The sequence below is a fragment of the Cynoglossus semilaevis genome, chromosome 8 (genome assembly GCF_000523025.1).
Source record: "Cynoglossus semilaevis isolate Cse_v1.0 chromosome 8, Cse_v1.0, whole genome shotgun sequence".
Lineage (NCBI taxonomy): Eukaryota > Metazoa > Chordata > Actinopteri > Pleuronectiformes > Cynoglossidae > Cynoglossus > Cynoglossus semilaevis.
Genome location: NC_024314.1, coordinates 12,614,537 through 12,638,463, shown reverse-complemented (window position 1 = coordinate 12,638,463; position 23,927 = coordinate 12,614,537). Strand labels below are relative to the sequence as shown.

At 40.9% G+C, this 23,927-nt stretch overlaps 1 protein-coding gene across 7 annotated transcripts in view; it reads left to right on the top strand.

Annotated features, from left to right (window-relative positions):
- The first annotated feature begins 8,780 nt into the window (after nucleotides 1–8,780).
- Nucleotides 8,781–23,927, top strand: part of LOC112486239 (bone morphogenetic protein 4) — a 147,202-nt gene continuing 132,055 nt past the window's right edge. For 2 of the 7 annotated variants that reach the window (XM_025057923.1, XM_025057922.1), the window contains exons 1-6: nucleotides 8,781–10,447; nucleotides 15,500–15,728; nucleotides 16,180–16,443; nucleotides 19,942–20,032; nucleotides 23,219–23,315; nucleotides 23,762–23,817. The gene's annotated coding sequence lies outside the window, so the exon portion shown is untranslated. Of the gene's footprint in view, nucleotides 10,448–15,499; nucleotides 15,729–15,758; nucleotides 16,444–19,941; nucleotides 20,033–23,218; nucleotides 23,316–23,761; nucleotides 23,818–23,927 lie in introns of those variants that run through there. The other 5 variants (XM_025057928.1, XM_025057927.1, XM_025057926.1 and 2 more) reach the window with 4 other exon arrangements.

Genomic DNA, 23,927 nt, shown 5'->3' with positions numbered 1-23,927 from the left:
AGGTGATCTGTAGTGGTGGAATGTAGTTAAAACTAAAGACTAATGGGATTTTAATCAAGTGACATAGTATGAAAAGTATTGGATTCAGAAAATATAAATAATATTACAGTCTAATGAATAAACATAATGTACATGTATGTATATAAGACGTTAATATAAATATATAAATGTATGAATATTTATTTGGGATTTTAATATTTAGTTCTTCCTAACCTAACAAATGTTTTTAGTTTGTGGTTAAATTAAGCATTTAATTGATCAAGACTTTATTTAATAAGAATTCATGACTTTACCTTTCTTTTAGTAGTTTATTTTATAGATTTTGTTTTCTTTATTTATTCAGTTCTATTATTTTATCAAACTAACTCTTTAGCTAATGGTTAGCTGGCTAACCATTTAGTGTGGCTAAATAAAGTTAGCTGTGGTTTTCCTGGGTAGATGTAAACTCTGGTGATAATAATTCTATCTCAGGTAGAATTGGTTCTGGAAGTTAGTTTCAGTCTTTAAGGCAGAATGTATCCAGTAGATGGTGTTTTCTCTTCAGTGTGAGTCACATTAGAGTCACGTTAGAGTCCACTCATAAAGACAACAGGAGGACCCACGTATTCCTACTCATCCACTCAGAGTCTGTGGCCTGTGAGAGCAGGAACAGACGGAGTCAGAGCGCAGCCCAAAATAGAACTGGGGATCCTGACGTCTGTATTTAAAGAGGTGGGAAACACCTCCTCTCACTGGGTCTGGGTGTGTGTGTGTGTGTGTGTGCGTACAGACTCAGTCAGTCTTGACTGTAATAAATGAAGTGCCAGGGCAGTGCTGTTCCAGGTTGGGTGAGTGGAATAATATGGGGCAGGAGGCACAGCTGGGGCAACCATCATATGTTTCTGTATGTGTGGTGCTGCACACTGTGTTTCTGCCTCCTGACACACACACTCACACTCACTGACACACCGTCATGTCTTTCTGCCCCTCTCTCCTTTTCTCTCTCTCCCCCTCTTTCTCTCTATCTAATCCCCCCCCTCCCCCCCCCCCGTGTGACTCAGCCTCTCTGGTGTCCCCTGGTGTCTGGGTATAAAATCCCCTCTCCCTCTCTCTGTCTTTGTCATCAAGGTTCCGGTTCTTGCAGTACTCAGTACTACCACTCGTGCCAGTCCATGCTGGTCATCACACTGTGTGTAACACACTGTGTGTGTGTTGACCAGTGTCTAATCACATGACCAGCTGTAGCTCAGCTCCTCATGTTTTACCTACCTCCCCCAAACCTCCCTCCTCTCCATTAGCCTTCACTTCATGTCCACCCAGGTCCCCCAGCAGAGGGTCTTAGAGCCCAGTGGAAACAGACCTGGTCTGGTTACCCACTGTGGAGATGATGGATTGACGGCTCACTTACGGGAAAAGGCCGAGTCCTCGGGTAAACAAGTGCAGAGTCTGTATTAAATATGGAGGAGGAAAAGGGAGAGGAATGTTGTTGAAATATGTAGAGTGTTTTCATTAAAGCAGAATCTGACGCGTGTCCAAAGACTTCACGTCCAGTCAGACACTCAGGTCCATCAGATCGGATCAGTGGGACACTGTTGTGTTTCACTGCCATGAAGAACAGGGAGGATCAGATGACGATCTGTGTCTGCAGCTTAGTGACGTTATGCAGCACAACACCAGAAAATGTATGTTTTAAAAGATGTTACCTTAACTTCAGCGGTTAGCTGACTGATCGTCAGTCGTCCTTGGACCAAGTTTAGCAAATTGTCGCATAACTTTGGTAATTACCATGATTGTTTAGATAGCTTTGAGCCTCATTTGACTTACTTTAGAGCATTCTTAGCTATTTTAGCTCCACTCATTTAAAGTACTTCTTTGGTCTAATCTTTAACAATTGTAGTTGTCTTTACATTTATACCACATTATTAGCTTTTTTAAATAAAAAAAATACTTTGACTTACTTTACAAGCATTACTTTTAGCCAACCTTTAGCCACCTCTGGACTAATGTTAAATTATCTTTTTGTTAATTGTGGCTGAACTTTCCACCTTCCCAGTGGAGTCCTGTTTCATAATATAGTAAATGAGACTTTGTTGGTCGTGTTCTAATTGCCCCTCAAACATTGGGGGCGCTGCGTAAAGATGGTATCTACAGCTCGTACACTTGATGTCGTGCCTCCAACATGAATGCTACCTTTTAGCTCCGACCTTCTTTCCTTCTCTATTCTGCCTTTCTTGTCCTCCAGTAGACTTTTTACAAAGCAGTGATCCATGCAGAGGCAAATCAACAGGGAAATTGCCCCAGATCTTTGCCCTCCCAAACGCAGTGCTGAAGCCATTTTTGCTCATTACGCTGCCACGGGGAAACATTCAGCAACATTTACTCCCCGATTGGTCCTGATGGCTGTAATTTCATCTCCTAACAATCTGATCTTGACAAATTAATTTCTCCTCCTGCTTCAGTTGGACAGTGACAACAGTGAGCCAGACAAAATGATATCATTAAAGAGATCGTAAATGATTATTAGGGCAAAGCCCCGCAGGCTGGAGCCTGTCGTCCACACAGACCAGGAAAGTCTGCTTTACCTGAAGAAAAACTGCTGTTACGTTTTCTGCCATATAAATAAAAGGAAATTAATTAAATGCAGGCAGGGTGGTTTGGCGCCATGGAAAGAATACACAATTTAGAGTCTTGTGCCAGGCAGCCAAACGGACAAAATGAAGGTGATCAGTCATATTTTGCTGCTTTTTGACATTAAACATATGCTTTTTTTTCTGGTTCTTTACTCTGAGAGGTCAGCTAAGCAATTTAGACAAATTGGACAAAATTGCAAAGGTAAACACAGGGAGAGGTCTCGTAATGCCTCTTTCACTCCCCGTTTTTCTCCCCTGCTCCAGTCCCATTTTCAGAGACTATTTTGTTTAGTAAATTCCCTTTACCTGGATTTTCTGTGACGGCAAAGCAGAACACGACGACTCCACCAAGACCTATCAGGGCCAGAGCAGTGTTATGTTGTTTGACGGCACCAGGGTCGGCCAGGCCAAGTCAAACTGAGCTGCACTGCTTTTGAAAATACATACACAACTAGTGAAACCACACAGTGGTTCAGCCTTGGTACAAGTACCACGGAGATGTAAGTATTTATCCCTAATCTTTAGAAATTCTCCATGAACAACACTTAATGTCCTGTCAACACCCTTGTGCTTTACCAACTGCCCTATTACTTGCCCTTACTACCCCCATCAGTTTGACCCTGTGATTGGTCAGATTTAACATTTTAGCATTTCCACAGGCTACAACTTTAAATGTAGCTGTTTGTTGTGGTGTCAGTTAAACTGTGCTCATTTGTCAACAGGTCCATGTATTTCAACAGTGGACAGGTCCAAGCGAGTCTGTCCAGACCTGTGCTTCAACAGGTCCATGTATTTCAACAGTGGAGTCAATGATGCATAAAAAAATCAACACTGTGTGCTGGTTTCATGTGAAGTGGGATTTAATCAGACTTGAATCTCTTCAAGTTAAAATAATAAAAATAATAAAATACGCCTGAAAATTCAACGTCAGAGCAAAACTCTGAGGAACAATCAGTCAGAAATGACCCAGCCAGCACTTTTCTGCAGTTTAATTTAATGTGTGACAATCCTGATTTGATGAATCATTGTCTAAAGTCACTCATGCACACACACACACACACACACACACACACACACACACACACACACTGGGTGAACTCATTGTTAACACCTTTTTCTGTCTAGACAAGCCTGCAAAGTGCTGAAAAGTGAGAGCGGGAGCTGTGAGGTGACTTACTGTGTTTTTCCTTTTTTTTTCCAGCTTTTTGACAGTTTCAGTGAGGCAATAATTTGGCTGTGACATGTTCTCATTCCTCCTCGTTAGCCCCAAACATCATTAAACAGATAATCGTGGCCACACATTGGTAAAAAATGAGGCGACAAATGAAGAAGTAAAAAGATTGACTGTCTGTTTAAGTGCACAGCTCCTGACTCAGTTTGTTGTCATCTATTTGTCTAATGACTGCCTCACAGTTTGGACAGTGTGTGAGATTCGGCCCACTGCTGGATGCCCAAATAAGCATGGCTGCTGCCACAACCCTAATCACCTAATTGCCCTGCCCTGCCTCATTAGAAAACAAGTCTCCCTGGAAAATGGCCCTAAAGTGGCTTAAATTAATGAGACCCTCATATTGTGTGTGTGTGTGTGTATGTGTTGACTCATCAGAGGCGCTGAGTCAGGACAACGTCACCGCAGAGGAAACGGCTGCTCCATAAACTGTCAATTGAGCAACTGGGCAGTGGCGCAGAGTTTGACGCTGTCCCTCAAACTGTTGTTATGAGAGTCACTGGATTTAATACACGCGGCTGTTGTGGGTCAACAGGTATAGTGCATGTTTTGGCCAAAAATGAGCAGCTAATAGTGGCTTCAGTGGAACAGGTACTTACATCAGGTGTTGATGTTTCTTGCTAATTCTGTCCTAATGTTGGTTGTTTTTGTGCTGGTGGACCGTACGTGAAAAATATAGACCTGCAACAAAAAAACTAATTTGTGATTCATGGGTCTAAACATTTTAACCCCTAAAATGGCATACGTTTAACCAAGAAATTAGCAAAATGTTAGCCAAAATCGGAACCAACATTGGTTTAATATTAGCCGAAAACCTTATTCAGGTTTTTTAAAGCTATGTGTAGAAAATAATATATATTGTATATCTAAAAGTTAGCCAAAAATATGGGTAAAATTTAGGTAAATGTTACATAAATGACGAAAAACAGTGATGTGTATAAAACTGTCCATGTTTGGTTAAAGTGTCAAACCTTTCTAACTCCTTCAACTGGAAACCAGTGGAGCCTGCTGTTAGGCTGTGATCAAACTGAAAACCACATTAGTCCACAGGACGTCAGTGGACCTGACAGTGAAGGTCACTCAGATGAACGGACCAACGGCAGCCGTGACCCAATCATTTGACCCATCAACCTCTCTGAGCCTGCAGCTCACTGGGGTGATGAATTCATTAGGTTTGCTCCTGTGGCGCTGCATTCCTACCTGCTGACCTCTAACCCCTGACACACTGTGTGGGTAATGTCCATGTTTTTCCACAGTGGAGCAGAGTTACATGTTTTACGTTTTTCATCATGTTTGAACTGACGTCTGTAATGGTTTAATGCTCTGGGTCTTGGTTACGACTTTAACGCAGATATTATTTTTGCGGCAATGTTATTTTGTGCCTTTATGGATTCCGTAGCTGGTTCTAGACAACAGGAAGTCGGGGAGAGACGAACAGAAAGAAACTTTTAAAATACTTTTTTAAAATTCTTTAGTATATGAACAGAAAACGTTTGCATGTGAGTATTACTTTTGTCCCAGTGTTGTAATACTGCATTTAGAAAATGTTTTAGCTCACTAACAGAGTTTACAGTCAAAAATAAATTCGTTAGTCCGTACATGCTAGACACTAGCATCGCTATGTAATTTCCCATACATGTTAGCATTAGGCTAGCGGACTCGTTTCTACCGGTTTAAACATGGTACATTTACGTTTGTATGTGAATGTATGATGAAAAACACAAATTCATTTAGGGTTATAGTAATTCCTAACTAAACGTTTTGAAGAAACTTTAATTGAGCTAATTTCTTGGAAAACCTTTTGCTCTTTATGGAGCTGGTATAACGAGCTGGACGCTAGAGCACGGGTCACCAACACTTATTATTACTTATTATTACATTGTTCGCGAAGTCTGTATCAAACAATATCATGTATCATATTACTACTTACCCTTAAAGTAGATCTCAGTTTTTAAGAATGTTGGTGACCCCTGGACTAGAAGATGCCACACACACAAACAGCGTTTTACATATTACATATTTTACATGTTTGAACCAGTTATTCTTATATCTAATGTATGATAACATGTTTTTAATTATTATGGTTTTAGATGAATGAGTTATTATATTATTGTTGTAATTTATTATTAATGTATTTTCTGTGAATATATTCAATGTCTTCCAAATAATTGCATTACTGGCCTACAGTATAAAAGCATTTTCTTGCTGATTATTTGTATGTAATATAGACATTAGAAATACTCAATGAAATACTTAATACTTACTTAAAATTCTACAGGACTATACTAACTTTTAGTCTAAATTCCGTTAATTACTTCCGTTCCGTAATTAAATCTGCTATTGTGTCTGTCTGTAACAATATTATTGATTAAAGTAGCTCTCTCCATAATAACTGTATTCTTTTGCTAAACTCTTGTCAGTGTGAGGTTAATCAGATGAGAATGCTGATGTTATCACCTTTAACCATACCTCTGTCTATGATTGGTCTTCTTCACGTTGTTGTTCTTTCATCTCTGTCACTGCCTACACTGACAGACCAAAGAATTCCTTGGTTTGGTTTGGGTCAGCGCCTCCTAGAGCTTAGATTTGGTTTTGCTGCAGATGAGGGGTCCATGGAGGGGTTAGGTGAAACGGAGGTTATTCAATAAGGGGGGTTGGTTGTTTTTCCAAAAAGCAACCAGGGGAACTTATGGACTGTCTGTGAGCAGGCACTGACAGCCTTGTAGACTGACACTCCGTGTCTCTCCCAGGGGGGAAATGGGTAGACGACATGCGTGTGCGAACATGCATGTGTGTGTTTGCACACAGATATTGAGTGGAGCACATGAAGGTTCCCTCACAGGAGCCTGTCTTGTATCAATTCAGCAGGTACAGAAGTTCTTCTGTGGATGGAGGTATCTTCTGAGGGAGGCTCAGATTCTGTTGGTTCTTATTTGCAAAACATCTACAAATTGGTGCGTTTCCTGCTGGTGATGAAGATGTTTACGACAGCTCAGTGTTTCTGAGTTAGAGAACAAAGAAAAAGCCCATGTCTACAAAACAAATTTAGTTAAAACATTATTTTGTGAATGTTTAGCATATTTTCCATATTAATTTCACCTGGCCACTTTCAACTTTGTCCAACAAAACTCTGAAGCTGAAGCTGAAATACAGAGGTTTCCTCTGGACACCTTGTTGGTCTGAAATACATCTCTGGCCGAAATTAGACCAAACATAATTAGCTTTATTAGAAATGTTTTGCCCACATTAGGAATCTAAAAAAGCACCACTGTTATAGATGGCTGCTGTGGCTAGGGCATGTAGTTCATTGCTGAATGTTGGTGGCGTAAAAAGGGTTTGTGCAATCAATTCCTGGTTCCCCCAACTTTTAAGTGTGATTATGCATTATGAAGTTTAATACCCTTATATGAAGAAATGGGGCAAATCCTTGCTAAATATACACTGAAGTAGGTAGCTGCAGGATCTGTGTTAGGCCATTATGTTTTAACATGAAGCCAGTAGGGCAACAACCAGGAATGTAATTCATTGCTTCGTGTTACTATTTGGGTTGCATAGACAACATTGACCATTTAATTCTAATATTATCTTTTCTGTTATGTAGATACAAACACTCACTGGTGTTAGGTAAATGTACGAGGGAATGTATTAAGTCTTCTACCCACTGTCTTTGCACCATACCTGGTCCTGGTCCAGTGAAGTCCTGTAATGAGCAGCAGAGATGAAAGTGCTCTCCAGGCAGCAGGAGGCTTCAGACTTCCTTACACTGTTGTTGCCCAACACTATATCCAATCTCATCTCTGTGGACCAAAACAGGAGCAGACCTGACAGATGGTTGTGATACCAGGAAAAGCACCTCTACAGGGAGAATATGCAAGAAGGAAAAAAGAGCTGATGGACGTCTGAGTCTGTACCCAGATGTCCATCAGCTCTTTTTATGTAGTCAGCTCTTATATGTAGTTCTTGCACCACAGTTAATTTTATGTGATTCTTCTGGGGCTTATTAGCATCTTGACATGTCCCCGAGTCAGTGATTTGATCAACTTTCATATCAAACATTGTGTTCCACTGATGGCATCATAGCAATTTCCAGTGTGGTGCTAACATCCTAAATGTAGGTAACCTGGAGAAAAACTCATGTTTTACATCAAGTTGATGAAGGTTTACCAATACTGGAAAACTAGAAGTACAGAGACTGGAGCCATATTCCCACTTATATGAGCTTTGGACGGATGTAGGTGGGTGTGGTATAATTAGGACAAATATCCTACAAACTGACCTATTGCAGACTCCAGGCCTAGGAAAATGAAAAAAAATCACCACTAGATTAGATATTAAACTCCAAAATAACTGGATTTGCTCCTGTTTATTATAAAGTATTCATTCATTGGTTATAAAACCACAAAATTTGTTAGGTTTTTCTGTTCATAATAAAACATCTGTTGCTAATTTCCATTAAAGGTTCTACTCTGAAACTACAACTTTTATTTCTTGCGTCCTGTAGCCTTGGAGAGCTGCACTGTTCGTGTCATGTTGCTTAAATAATAACACATCTGAAAGCTGTTTACTCAGGCCTGACACTTATTGTGTGCAACATTTAAGCTAACAGGGAGACCCCCGAATAGAAAACACTGACATATGCTCACGGACTCTGGTTGTGACTGTGGTTGTGTAGATAATTAGTGCCAACGCGACCACACTGTTAATCAACTCTGTCTCAGCCATCGCAGAGTTTGTTAATACTGCGTCTCTAAGATTACTTTGGCCTAAAGGACTCATTAATTACACACACTGTACTGTGTTTTTAATAAGTTCCGGGTTCCTTTGGAGGATTTTTTTTTCCTCCCTCTTTACAGTTAGGAGTCTTATTATAGCGTTACTCATAACAGAGGGCTCCAAAAGGAGGAGAATAAGCGGAGTGTGTGTGAGTCTGTGGTTGTGTGTCTGTGTAAGAGTATGTTTGTGTGTACGTATGTGTCTGCTTTTTTTCCACTGCCTTTGTTTTGGGTTGTTATGTTTAAGGACTAGCAGTGTTCGATCTCTGACTGGAGTGTGTGTTTGTCAGTTGATTGTATGCTTCAACATGAAGGTTCATGAACTTGTGTGGTATCAGTGTGTGTGTGTTTGTATGTGATTATGGGATCTGGATTCACACGACAGGATCAAACAATGATTTTTGAGACTCCATCATTGAACCAGTTGTGTCTCGGCACAAATGGAGCTGTTTTTTTAATTTGTAGATTTTCTGGAGCAAATAAGAACGCATCTGTGGGCATTAATTAGTGGCTGTAAAGTACTTCATGATGTAAAGCGGTTCTGCATTGCTACAGAGCTTTAGGGTTTTGCTACTGCTGTTTCCCACTCAGGTCTTTGCTTATTTCATTTTCTGCTTTGTAATGAGACTCAGATGTCAGGGTGTTTACCACAGGGCCAGAATCACCCACATGTTGTTTAATTAGCAGCAAATGGGCCAATGGCATGGGGACATTTTTCTTCTGAGCCTCTATCAATGGCAGATTCCTTCAAGTTCTGGCATGAAGAAATGGTTGCTCAAAAAAAAAAAGAACAAGAAAGAAAAAAAGTTGAAAAGAACATAGGTAAACACATTCAGCAGCAGGTTATACCCCATGCCTTTATGTAGATTTTCACTCCCTTCCTGAAAAAGACCAAATTTAACACCAACTTTGTTGGCCCTGTGATTCAACATGAAACTACAAGAGGTTAGGGGTCAGACGTGTAGGATGGGACAGGGAAGAATTGGTAGAGGAACAGGAAGTGTAAGGGTCAGGGCAAGTAGAGCAGCAGGGGTGAAGGGACGGATAGATCTGTGGATGAAAGGAAGACATTCCAGCTCCACAGGTTTGAACTTGACCTAAAGACAAAGGTGAGAAAAAAAGCTAGCTACAAAAACCTGCAGCTTGTCCGCAAAGACAACAGATGTATGATTATCTTTTAGATTTCCTGAACAGTAGTACTTAAAAAAACGTCATTCTATATCTTCATCATTTTGCCTTCATTTATGTTTCCTTTAATTTGGTTTAGTTTATTTTACATGAACCATGAAGTTCAACATGATGTTAATGAAGTCAAACAGAACCAACAACAAAGCTCTTCACTCAGTGGAATAGAACAGTTCATGTGAATATGAATAATAATTTAGATGATCTGGATTCCATTTGTGAAACATCTGCAGCTTTCCATTTCCATGGATTAGAAAATCACAGAGTATTCCATCGGAGCGCCGCCTCACCACACACACAATCCCATTTTCTTCCAAATTTCCACTCTAAGACACCACAGTGATTTCCACAGTGCTGGAAAAGCCATGATTTCCCATCACAGCTCGATGTATGTGCTGCTAATTCTATAGTCCACAGCCACATGTCACCCAGTGATTACAGTTCTGTGTGAAGATTCTGCAGCACTCTTCTGCCATGATTACAAATTTTGTGTTTGTGTTACGCCTTTTCCCAGTGGTCAGCCGTGGCGGCGGCAGGACAGTCGGCAGTCGGGCGGTGGCTGAGCGGTGACAGCATCACCCACTCACATGCATCCACACTGGCATCCAGCCCTGACCAGTTGGTTGGAGGGTGATGTCGATGAGACGTGACGGGTAAGAAGAATGCACCGATCCAGACACATGTAGAAACATGGACGATTAATTCTTTATTCTTTATTATCATTCCTGTGGATGGACCTGCATTTGCAGGTCAGACTGGTGGCCAACATGTGTATGGCATGTCATTAAATCCAACTTGGAACCTGTATGGGTTGAAAGAAAGAAAAAACAATAGCTGTAACAGGACTCTCTTCCTTACACACACACACCTGCTGGCTGTTCTGACTTAGTGCTTCAGCTTTCTGTGGCTTGTCGTGGTTGGTCAAAGATTGCAGAGAACAACCACAAATGGGTCAGACGCACACAGTTGACATTAAACTCACTTTTTTTATTCCTGGCTGCAAAAGCAGGTCAACTAGAAATGGGAAAAAAATGATTAAAAAAAGGATTCAAACATCTTACCTCTGAAAAACTAGACAGAATCCAAAATAAGAATAACTTAGCTTAACTTAACTAGAAATAGTTAAATTAATAAGTAGTATTTAGTAACTAGATACTAGATACATGTATCTACTGTACTCTATCGATGAAAAAGCTGTAAAAAAAGTGTATGTTTTGCACAAAACATCAAATTAAAATTAAATTTCAAGATTTTCCAGGCCCAAGATCTAAAAGTATTACGTTTGAACTTTTTTTTTTACCTCAGTTGTATTTTAAGGCATTTATTTTATTATTTGTCAATAAATAGAATAAAGTACTTGTAAAATGTGTAAAACAAAATCCTTAATAAATATGCTTCATTATTTTGGGCCGTTCTATTCTATTCTCTTTTCTTTTATTCTATTCTGACAGACAGAAGGTTATTTTTTAGTTCCTGCTAAAATACATCTGTAGCAACATGCAGCCACAGGCAGGAGAACAGGTCTGATAAAGGTTTCTGAGACTGCAGACCAGGAATGATCAAAGTCTCATCTCCATCCATTGCCAAATGCTGGACTCCAAATTGAATGAAAATACCCTTCTTTACTCTCACTACCATGTCTTCCACCCGTCCTCCTCCAGACCTCCTCATCTTCACCTCAGGTGGCTGAAATTCTGCAAATACTCATTAAGATTTTTTTTTCCAGTGCCAGTCAGTTTCCCCAGCTCCACCACTCCACCCCCGACCCAGCAGCCAGTACAAACGTTGAGTGTGAAAGCTCTCATTTATCACCGTGCACCACAGGACGACTGGCCCATCTGAGCTACTGCCACGGGTGGGGTAATGTAACGATGGAGGAAAGAGGGGAGGGAAAAAGTTGGAAGAGAGAGTGAGGTGGCAAAGCAGAGGAGCAAAATGAGGTGGGGAGGATGAAGATAGGTGGGGCAGATGGTGTGAGCTGGTGTGAGCATGGAGCAACTACAGCAGCGGTGGGTTACCTTGGTGCAGGGAGGAGACGGAGGAGGAGTAAGTGGGCAGAGGAGGAGGAGGAAAGATGGATGAGGTGTAGCTGTGTGTGGTTTGAGGAGGAAAATGATGATGGGCCGGGGAACAGGCAGCTTTGTCCAAATAGAAGTAAAACACAGGCAACAGAATTAAGGTTTGACATTTTTAATGAAAATAATAAATTAGGAGCAATTAGAGCAGGAGAGTCGTTTGAAGCTTCACTTCAAATTAACACTGAGGAGACAACAATGGCAGATACCGTTAAAACAAAGAGAAAACATAAATAACAAGAAATGAAAATGAAACTTACACATTACACAAATTTAAAGTTGTTTTAAACCTCAGAGTGTCGGAAACTGACCGTAAATAAGAACAAATATTTTATTAAAAATAATAAAACTATTTTTAAGAAGGGGCAGTGGTGGCTTGGTGGTTGAAGAAGTGGACTTGGGTCTGGAAGGTTTCAGGTTCCAGTCCACCAGCTGCCCACTGAGCATGGCACCATCCTGACACACTGCTCTCGAGGTGCTTAAGCTGACCCATGTTCACTTTAGTGATGGATAAAATGCAGAGGTCACATTTTGTCAGTGGTAATTGACTTTCCTTCCCCTTTTACCTTTAATACATTTTTGTAACGACAACAATATTGATGAATATATATGAATTCAATAATAATGTAAGCCAAACTGGCAATCTCTCAAGAAAAAGCTCAGATTTAGTCAAGAATTACAAGACCTCTACCAATAGTTGAACTTGAAAAATAGCTAAAGGTTAGACAAGAATAGTTCCAAATTAGCCAAAAGATTGTAGGCAACATAGCAACAAGAAATACCCTAAAAATCTGGGAATTAATTCAATTAAATAAAGTTATGAGTTATTTATGATAAAAAAATAAAGTTTGGAAAGATAATCTTTCTTTTGGTTTTACTTTGATTGTACAAGTTTAAATCTTGGAGATGACGTGTGGCTGACAGTGTAGCATTCACTTCTGTGTCCTGTTTAGTAGATTTATAGGCAGCCCACATAAAACTTGCCCAGATGGACAAACTAGATTTTCCACAGAAATATGCAGTCACATTTTAAATGTTAGACAGAATTCAAAATGAAAAAAAAAATCTGTTTTCTCCACTTTAATAAACCTGATTTAAAGCTAAGTAAGTGGACAATTAGAGTCAAACCATCGCCGTCTGTTAAATAAAAACTGAAGTGGAGCAATTTCCAGAGCAGAAGAAGCCCAGTGATGATTATACAGTGGGCTCTTCAGATAATTCTGATGGATGGATGCTGCCTGACACACAGTTAACACAGATTATAGGACTGTTACTGTTGCTCAGCCCGGCACAGAGCCTCATTAAAGAGTGTCCTGTCATGTGGTCAGGTTTGTTTGCCCTGTAGTTTACACACTAAACACAGTTTCCAGGCGGCCAATGTCTCAAAAGAAAAAAAAAAAAAAAAACAACCCTGCAGATCGATATTTAGATACGGAATAAATGATTTTTCATGGGAATTATGGTCGGGAGCGGTGCCACTGACGTAGAACTAAGTCTGGGACAGATGCAGGACTGGATGTCACTTAAGCTACTGAATCTGATGGCAGAACACAGTTGAATTGAAAATCACATGTTCACGTTCCTATCGAACAGTGCAAATAAAACAGTTTTTTTTTTCCTTTGCCACTTTCTGCCTCTTGTTTGACTCTTGTTTAACATTTCCTGCGGCCGATTCCACACACACTGGGCTCCATCAGCGAAATCACACACCAAACAGGCCTTACAGGCCCACGAATAGTTTGTGGTTTTCTCTGCATTCAGTTATTGCTGGTCACAAACGTCATTTTGTATTTATTTTATTCTGGACGTCTGTGCGTGATTGAGCAGGTTTTTCCAGCTTCTCCACCTCTGCAGAGCAGTGCCATAATGTCTCTAATATACATACTGTAAATCAAAGCACTTTCCCCATCAATCACCTAGAGGCAAACTTCATGAGAGAAAAGCTGTTGATGGTTCTCAAACACTGATCTGTTCCGGAGCTAAAATGTACCGACAAAGTCAAAGTGTTTAGCAATTTGTTTCATAATGAGATGATCAAATTGTGCAAACATTTGACATTGACATTGAATAAAATTGACACGATTGGAAATTGCAAATCATGAAAATCTTCCACCAGGGTCTGGAAGGAAACAAGTTATTTAGTCGTTGTTAGATTAACATTTAAAATGTTGTCCACTATGTGGTGTGTGTGCGGGTGCAGGTTGCACACTGAGAAAGTAGAATGTGGCTAAACTAAAACTAGACAGTCATTATATTTCATATATGTATACTTTTGTGTCATTTTGGTTTTGTGCGGCATCATGGGATCACCGACTTGTTCAGTTGTCCAGAATCATTAAGAACACATGTACTTCTACTTAATCGGTGCACTGTATGTATTTGCTGGAATGGATCATTTGGACCTTCCTACACCCTGCTTTAATTGTCCATGGTTCACTCTCGGCTGCCTGTGGCCAACTTCTTTTGGAAGCCTGGTTTGTTCCTGTCAGAGTGAGAATGTATATGTAAATGTAAAAGGTAGATTTTTGGGGGTAGTATTTTAGCCTGGAACAGTCAGAAATTCACAGACGAATTCAAAACATTTACATTTCCACTCATTAGCAGGCATTCTGGGAAGAGGCTTCCCTTAAATAAACATACAGATACTATATAATCCCACGGGGGAAAATGGTGCTAAGGCTTGACAAAAGCTGCCTGTGTGTGGAGAAGAACCTTTACTGTTGGTACTTTACACATCAGCCCTGGTCCCGTCATGTTTTCAGGACATGAGGACACTGAGGTCTGAATCAATCAGTCAGAGCAACTGTGCAATACTCTACGATTGCTTTCATGGCATGTGCTGGTACCAGGAACTGCAAAACAGTTCCAGGAAATGTACATTTTCAAAAATGGGACCAGACATTAGGTAGAGGTGTCTGAGCGTGCTCCTGCCCAGAGAATGGCACCAGTCTAAAGATGAAGGACTGATCTGATTCTTCAGTCTGTGCATTTCATGACAAATACAGTGATTATTTTGTGTTTGTGATCATTTCCAGTAAGTACTGTGCAGTCTTCTTGTGGCACCAGGATTGTTTCTGCAGGGTGACCTTTACAGATAAATCTAACTGTCAGGGTTCATCTGACTCCTGCAGCTACCAGTCCCTGGCAGAAATGTCCAGTACCTGGCAGAAATGCATCATGAATTAGAACTAATCTGTAACTTCGGCCTGACCAATCGTACCACTCTGTGTTAAAGCTGTGAGTCACTGATATTGCTCCAGTGCTTCAACTCTGGCTGTCTGTGTCCTTTTTTTAATGATCTCTGCAGCGACGCTCTGCCCTTGTTTAGAAAACAGCCGAGATTCCAACCACAGTTCAGTAAACTTTGGGGGAATTGTGGAGAAACGCTCTATTGCTCTTCAATCGGAATGGGAAATGTGAAACACATGAGGAGCTAAACTTTAGTCATCTCTCAATAACCTGCGGCCGGGGCGTCCCTGCATGAGTCCCGCTCACTGGCCTCCCCACTCGCTGCCTCACGCATATAAACTTTTTGGAATCACACGTTTGGTGTTTTCAGAGGGAAAGCCCCGACGGTGGAGCGGAATTTGATGTGATGACTTGTTATTGTTGGTTTTAATTTCATTCCAGGGCCTTATTAATGCTCCGTGCTTGGACAGCTACAGGAGGGCGACTCCTTGGGTAAATGGACCTGATGCAGATGCATACTTTTGAGGCATGTTCTCCTGCACATGTTACAAAGACCTGACTGAATGCTGAGGCTCGGGCCCACACACTTTTTCCAGTGGTTTCTGGCCTTGGCAGACCTTCACCCGCTGCAGCTACAAACCAGTGTCCAGACTCTGTCTCACATGAGAAGGTGATGTGCATAATTTGTTATATATGTATTACTTAGAATCTAAAATATAAACAGCATCAGCGACGAGCCCCGCTGCCCTCGAAACCGCTAAGAATAACAGTTGGGACTAACGGTTCTGGCTGTTCGCATCTGATTAGGACCAAGCCTACATTTTGGATTTCTCTAGGTTTTTTTTTTTCATGTCAAAATGGCCCAGGGCTTTCCATAAACACCTTTGAAAAAAACAAGGGAAATGAGGTTTTGAGTACAGCGGCTGAAGTTAGTGTAATGAAAGTGTGTTGTGGGAAATCAGAGCTTTGCTTCTAGGTGAAAATAATCCAACTCCTGCTCCATTTAAGTCTTTTAAAACATAATTTCTGCACTTATTTTATTATTATTATTCTCATTTGGAGCTAAAGATGGTAAGAATGTCTCACGTTTCCCCTCTGCCTCTTCTGTTGACTATGTCCAGTATGACTTCATGTATGCTGAGGAAAAGGTTCATGTGCTTCAGTCTACATCCCCTCCACGCTTCTCTCATCTTTCAGTCAGATTTGACTGTAAAGAATCATCCAGATACCTCAGCGTGTGCTCCTGAGTGAGGAGATGTACAGCTCTGTGGCTTCTGCCGGTGTGATTGGAAGGATCAGTGAAAATCGTACTCTGAGCCTCTAGATGATTCCGTCAGGACAAGGTGCGACGAGGAGCTGCAGAGGGCATTGGACGCCAGCAGCAGGTGAGACAGATTTGTCCGAGTGCCGCGTGTTCTGCCTCAGCTCTGTCGTGTGCACGTGTGGTTGTGCACGCTTGTGCAAAGTTAGGAATGGTTTTCCTAAATATACATGCAAACTAAGTGCTATATTTGTTGAGTGTAGTTTTAATTTTGTCCTCATGTTGATTTAAACTCAGCCTCAGCTGCAGGTCCTACATTAACTTGTCAAAAACACACAGCAGTGGTGGATCATAATGTTATGTTGCATCACATTTGGCCTTGTGCAGTGTAAGGCAGGCGCTGTCCCTGATTACAGTGGTGCTGAAGTGACAGCGGTGGCTAGATTGGGCTGAGAGGATTTCAAAATACAAGTGTACAAAATAATAGTATTGCAGAAATGGTGTTTTATTTTAAGGAATGGAGGTGAACACAACTAATGAAACAGGTTTATTTATCATTGTACACAGAGTCTGTACATGTGCAACAAATGTAACCCTTTTTTTCTAACTCAGCTTTTGGTGATAAGATTAGAATGAACTTTATTGCTGTGTCAGCTGTGTCTGGATGAGGATTTGGACCGGCGATCCTCCCCTTACCCTTGGCCACAGGCTGTTCAGGGAAATTTGACATTTTAACACTATAACACTTTATTTGTTGTTCTTATGGACTCAATCGATTTCAGGGTCAGAGGTCAGACCCTGGACCCTTTTTTTCAAGCTCCATTAATTATTTAATCTAATTGGGTAAAGTTTGTGCTCTAACATTTAATAAAGTGACCATATAAATAGAAATCAGTAGCATTTTTTCTTACCTTGATTTATTGTCCGACTGGACATAGGTACTAATGCAATAAATATAAAGGCAAAGAGTAATCAGCTGGAAACACACGGGTCTCTCTGTCCGTGTTGTAAACATCTGAATCCATTCACAGAAGCCTTTTCATCCACTACAGACCCTGGGAGCAGGTTTCAGCTGGGTCCACTCTGAGTCCAGCAGGATTAGCCGTTATAGCTCACCTCACCCTGGCTTCAGCGTCCCTTCTTCCTGTCTCCACATCACCATGACAACAGACCAAACAGGGCTTTGGGCACATGGCGGCCAAACAGGCTGTATGATATCATACAGGGCTTCCTCACCGTGACAGAGCCTGTTTCCTATAGAAGCCAGCGGGGATCGAGTATCAGCTCCGTCTCACGATGAGACACGGGAACAGTGAGGGCTGGGTCGGACCTCCACGACCCTTGGAGGAACATAAAATGAGACGACATAAAAAGTGACATTTTTGCAGGCAGAGTTTGAAATATCTGTTAATTTTGCATCAGGGAGCTTCTCATTAGTTCTTCATTACGGCCATTTTGTCGCTGGGCCAACATAAACATGGAGCCCTCTGCAGAGCACAGTTACTGTAGGAGAGGATGGCCTGTACCTTCACCTTGGCTGAGCTGCAGTCAAATAAACTGGAACAGAGTGGACGTGAAGCTGCAAAAGATTTATACTATCTGCAGTCACGTTGTTCATGTTCGTGTAATTGTCACTCATTCCCACCGTCAGGTACATCACTGAGGAGAAACAAAAGCTCTTTTCTCCTGAAAATAAACAAAAACACACACACACACACATACGGTAGTGTTTCCTGCCCGCTGCAGTCCTCTTTGTGAACTCTGAGCTAGTGTTTTTGTAGATGTAATGAAGTTGATTTTGGCAGCTCATGACACAGTAACTCTGAAACAGAGGGAGAACATTCTCTTTGGACAACTGTGGATCTTCCGCAGCTGCAGACTGATGTCCTGGACCAAGACATCGTTCTGCACAGAACAGTGGGGGCAGTCAGAGAATTCATTTGAGTTTGTCACATGATCAGTTCTGCACATACTGTAAAATGTTAACCCGGATCACTTCATCAGAATCCGAATCTCCTCAGCCCCCTCCACTGCAGCCACATGATTAATGATCAGCCTGCACTTATTCATAATCCTCAGACCACTGCATGCATGCGATGTACTGGAGACTGGAGATTTCAAAGTGAAACCACTTAGACTGATTCCCAAAATTTGCTGATGCACTTTTAGCGGCAAACATTTTTTCCTAAATGGATGTAGAGTGTTTAGAAACGAAACACTTAAAAAGCTCAGTCAGAGTCGGTGCCAACAGGCTGCACAGCTACAGCTATTCATGAGCCCAGCCCATTGATAAAAAACAGGCTGCAGACGAGCAGGAGTGAGTGAGGCTGGATGAAAGGGAGGTGGTCAGGGGGTGAGGTCACGGAAAATGATTAAAGGGTATTTCAAGGTAGTTTTTCAGCCTCTACAAAATCATTTATATCTTTTTTTTAAAGGATCACTGCCTGTATATTATGACATCAGATCATGTTACATATTAAATGTACTGTGATCAACGTACAGTACAGCTCCTTGTTTAGTGTCAACAATGGCAGTTTTTTTAGGGTTTAACGTTAGTGTGTTGATCTTTTCCTCCAGTGTCCACTTAAATACAGAAAAAAAATGCTTTTTAGCAAAGCAAAACTCAGTGCCATTAGCTGAATATTAGCTAATAGTAAAAGTGCTAATGGAAAGAAAGCCTTCATAGACTGTAGCTAAGTCATCTAAATGCTAGTAAAGATTGAATCTAAATTAGCCATGTCAAAAGAATAGCTCTGAAAATGACTGCTCCATAAACATTTTAAAAACAACACTTATAAACAATAATAAACAACACAGATAATGAAGATAATTCAAGGAAACACATTGAATTTTCATATTTGTCTCTGGGGCAGAATGTTACACAGAAAAATCTTACTTAAAAACTTCTAACTTCTAATCCCTCACTGCCTGCATTTGAATATCAACAACATCCTGAGAAAAACAATAACAAACCTGAAAACTCAACAAACTGGAAAAACTTCACTGTACGAAAACATTTTTATTTTACCTTTTCCTGGCTGGAGAATGGAGGCCTGTTCCATTGCGGCTCCCAGCTGACTCCTGAACTCTCTCTGTGTGTGTGTGCATGTGTCCGTGTGTGTTTATGTGTGTGTACGTGCAGAGTAAAAAAATCAGGGCTGTTGGTGCCAAACAGTTCCATGAACAGACTTTTGAGGCTCTCACTGGGCTCAGTGCCATTCTGTCAGTGCCCTTGGGATGCCACTGCCTGTGTGCGCGCGTGTGTGTGTGTGTGTGTGTGTGCAGAACTCACTCTTGATTAATGATATGGCGACGCAGTGTTTTTATTTTGTCTTATATAATTTTACCCCTGATTTTTTTTCTTCAGATGTTTATTTGCTCAGTTTTGCACTAATTTGATAGGACAGATGACGCGAGAATTTGAAGGTTAGCACGTGGTCAAGGACCCCCACACTTGAATCAAAACTTTTCCTGCTGCAGAAAAGTCCAACAAACATTACATTAACAACAACAAACATTAATGGTTTAGTTGGTGATATACAAAATTATCCGATTTCATTTTACTGGTCTAAAAAATATTATTTATTTACAAATAATTTGTCTTTGTCTGTTTATGTGACAGTGACATACAGAACAAGAGCAGACGATGATGAAGAGAAAAGACAGCGCCTCAGATCTTCATGTATGTCTTTCATCAATTCCTTTAACACTACGTGAGTAAATTCTGAGCAAATTTAAAGAATAGAATTATTGCATTACATTTCATATGCTTTTTGCACCTGAACACTGATGTGGACCTTGAGACCCTTAGATCAAAAGAAATAATGTAACGGTGTTTGTTTAAAGCAGTTTTAGTGTCAAAGTCTGAACTCCCCTTCATTAGACGAATAAACCTCGGTGGTTGTGGGCTTTTTATTATTATTACATTTATAGTCGTTTTAGTTATATATGTGTAAATGTGTCCTTCCTTTTTAGCCCAGAAAAATATTTTTTTTGTCTGTGGAGCTGAGGTGGGTTTCTGGATGGCGTGTGTACCCCTAAACCAGGCTGTTTACTTTGCCTCAACTCGGCCCACTTGGGAAAATATTTTCCCCCAATCTCCAAAATGTTAATCTAACTTACACAGTGCTGGAGGCGGGGCCCAGCCTAAAGAGTAAACATCAACACCCCAGCCCCTGTGGAGGCCCCGGCTGTTTGGCTTCAGGAGCCAGTTGTGGCAGTAGAATGTGTGAGGAGGAACCTGCAGGAGTAAACAGTCACCTCCTTCCTTTGGAGCTGACCCTTGGGACTCAGTCAAGTATCTGTTGGTCTGAGTGCAGGTGAAGTTGATCAGTGAGTCTCAAACACTGACTTGTTCTGTAGAGGAACATGCTCATAAAGCAGAGTTCACCAGTTTGTCAACCCATTAGTTCCTAATGTTCTAAAGTCGTGGGTCTGATCTCAGATGCTGAGGTCGCAGGATAAACAAAACCAGTGTAGAATCAGCAGAGTGGAGCGTGAGCTTGTCAACTTTGACAAGGTTTTCCACTGTTCAACGTTTAGTTTAGTTTAGTTTTGACTAAATTTTAACATAATCAATAGTTCCAAGAACTATTTTTAAAGTTCTTTTTAAGACAAGTGATTCATTCAATTTAGAACGTCCACCTTCGTCAGACCAGATGTTGGTGGTGACGTGCCTTACCAGATTATGGAGTAATCCAATGCACGTAGAGTCATGTGACTCTCAACAGTGAGTTAATTACCAAAAAAAGCCTTTTCCTGGTCCAGTCCACACTGGAAGCTTTGTTTGTTTTCCTGTTCTTATTTGTTTGAAGCTTATTTACAGTCGAGGTGTATCAGGGATTTAAACCCAAAGGCTGGGAACAGGTCACAAAGCAAACAGCTGAGGGGCTGAAGGTCGTAGGGTCACTGGTCCATTAATCACAGCTGTCCACTTAATGGTGACAGCAGCCCTGAAGGCCGGGTTTGATCAGGACTATGACTTCTGACTGTTGTCCCGGGGAAGGTGTCTCCCTCAATAACGGCTGCTACATGGAGTCTGTCAGACGAGGTGCCCCCCACCTGTCACCCCCTCACCCCCTCACCCTGAAAACACACACACAAGCACAACCATACACAGAGACGCTTTGACTGGTGGAAGAAGTTTAGTCTGTGTTCAAGCCACTGTGATCCTGATAGTTATAGAGACTCTGTGTAAAATGACATGATATTAAAGATTTGGACCCAAAAAAGCTGTTGTTTTAAAAAATCTTAATGGTCCGTTTATGTTTTTGCAACTTGTTGAAGTTATTTAAGAATTTTCAGAGATTATCGTATTCTTTTATCAATATTAAAGAATTTCTATTAAATAAAATCCAGGAAGCTGAAAAATATCCCTAAACAAATGAAAGGGTCACTAAGCTCACAATACTTAAATATAAAATTTTTCAATCTAGATCAGTACATTTTATAAAAGTACATTAAAGTATAAAAGTATACGTTTTTACCTTTTGATACTTTATTATTCGATATTCCACAGGAGAAAAATATTTTTATGCTGTTTTTATCGATACTTCTTACAGTAAGTTATCACATGCAATAAGAAAAATGTAAAAACATTTTCAATCCAATCACCTGTTATTGCTTTTTCAGACAAATGCAGCTTAGACTAAAATTATTTTCACCTTTTTAGGATTCCGATAAAACCTGTCGGGTATGTCCATTAAATCAGCACTAATCGGTTTTTGGCGTTTACATCTGACTTTTACTGAAGTCCTTTTTTACTGGAACCAGGCCTGTCTAAACTTTATTTTTGCCTTTTTTTCCCTCATTGAATCATAAAGTTTCAAACCTACTACATCTCATTAGTTTGTAGTTTTGGCAGAGTTCTCTCTCCAGCTGTTTCTACCCACGTGGTCACATGAAATCCAGGTTCTGTGAAACAGGTGGAGACGTTGATCTGATCTTCGTCCATCTCCTCCTCCTGTTTCTGTTGGTCATTTTTTGGGTTCCATGAATCTCCTTTTATCTCCTACAGAGTCTCGTCCTCTCCTTGATTCTTCGTCTCCTTCTTTTTCGTCTTTTTAGTGACTTCTGTCGCCTCATCACTCTCCTAATATATAGGTTTTCTCATGATTCTAAAAACCTGCCTGCTTTCCCGCTCCTCTGATCCCAAATTCTCTCTTTAAAAAAAAGAAGGATTAGGTTCAGTTGAACAATATTTTTAGTAGTTTCTTCTGTTCCTCCTCTGTCGCTCCACCTTGAGAGGTTTAAATCCAAGAACAATTGGCATCGACGACAGAAGTAGGAGTGAAAATGAAAGACAATAAACGCTGCTGACAGCCACACTGTTTCATTTCTCGTCTTTCTGTATAAAGTCAAGGGGAAGCCTAGGTTTGTCCTGCACTCTAATCATCTGAGGCCTGATTGAGGCTGAAAGCTGTGGTGTCGGGTTGCCGGTGTGACGCTGTGGCACGTTTTTTAATGAAGAAAAATAATGTTATCGTACAAGAAATAAGAAGATCAAACTGTGTGCTGTATGTTCTGATGAATGGCAGAGATAAATGTTGGCAAAACAAAGGCAGCTTGTGATGACAGGTCGACCTGGAACAGAGACAAATGGTTTCAGTCTTTTAGTCGGGCTCTGCTGTCATTTGGAGACATTTAATCTAATTTTTTTTATGTTTCATTTTTTTTTTTCAATCACTGTCACAGCTCCGTAAAGGAACCACAACTTTTTTTATCAAGATTTGAGGCATCTTATTCTTGGGGTTGAAAAAAAGAAATGTTGATTTTAAATGAGTACATCCAACAATAATGTTGGTCTGTCACAGGATGAAGAATCACTATTGGCTTATAGTTATATTCACACAGTTTTACTGGCAAATGCCTTTGTGATAAATCCTTCCTCGTTTGTCCAGGTTGGGACTGGAACAGGAGTCTCCACAGAGACTGGGAGCTAGAACTTCTGAGGGAAGGGGTGATGTGACGGTGGCAGCAGTGACCGCGGACCAACAAGTAGGTGGGGTGTTTGTAGCACCATCACATTCATATCTCTCACTCTCTTAATGTCAGCAGCGAACCACTGATTCAGATTGAATCCCAACTCCACGTGCACCGCGTGAGCTCTACAGTCACCGGCGCAGCAGCCATAAATCAGAGCTCAGACCCTCCGTCATCCTCAGTCTCTGTCCCCCTGCTGCTGCCACTAACTTCACACCCGTATACCTTACACTGCTGTTCCTCCTGCCTCCAAATTACCATGAAATGGCAGGTAATTTTTTATTGCCCCTCCGCTAACAAGCCATACTCTTGGCCCCCACATGCTGGACCGCTTGGACGGCTTAAAAAACAACCCATGATTAATGATGGCTGCGACATGTCTGAGTGAACCAAATGGGGTGTGCATGTAAACGCTGGGCTGCCAGAAGCCCTCACCCTCACACTTGTTGTAATCATTTCAGGGAGACAAGAAGAAGGAGAAGAAAAAGAAGGAGGAGGAGGAGAGAAAGGAGTGGTGGTAAGTGTAATGGGTTAATCACAACACAATGTAGGGGGGTGGAGAAATACAGACTTTTTAAATCATCTCCTTCCATCATTCTCCACACATTTCTATTATTTTCTTTCTCT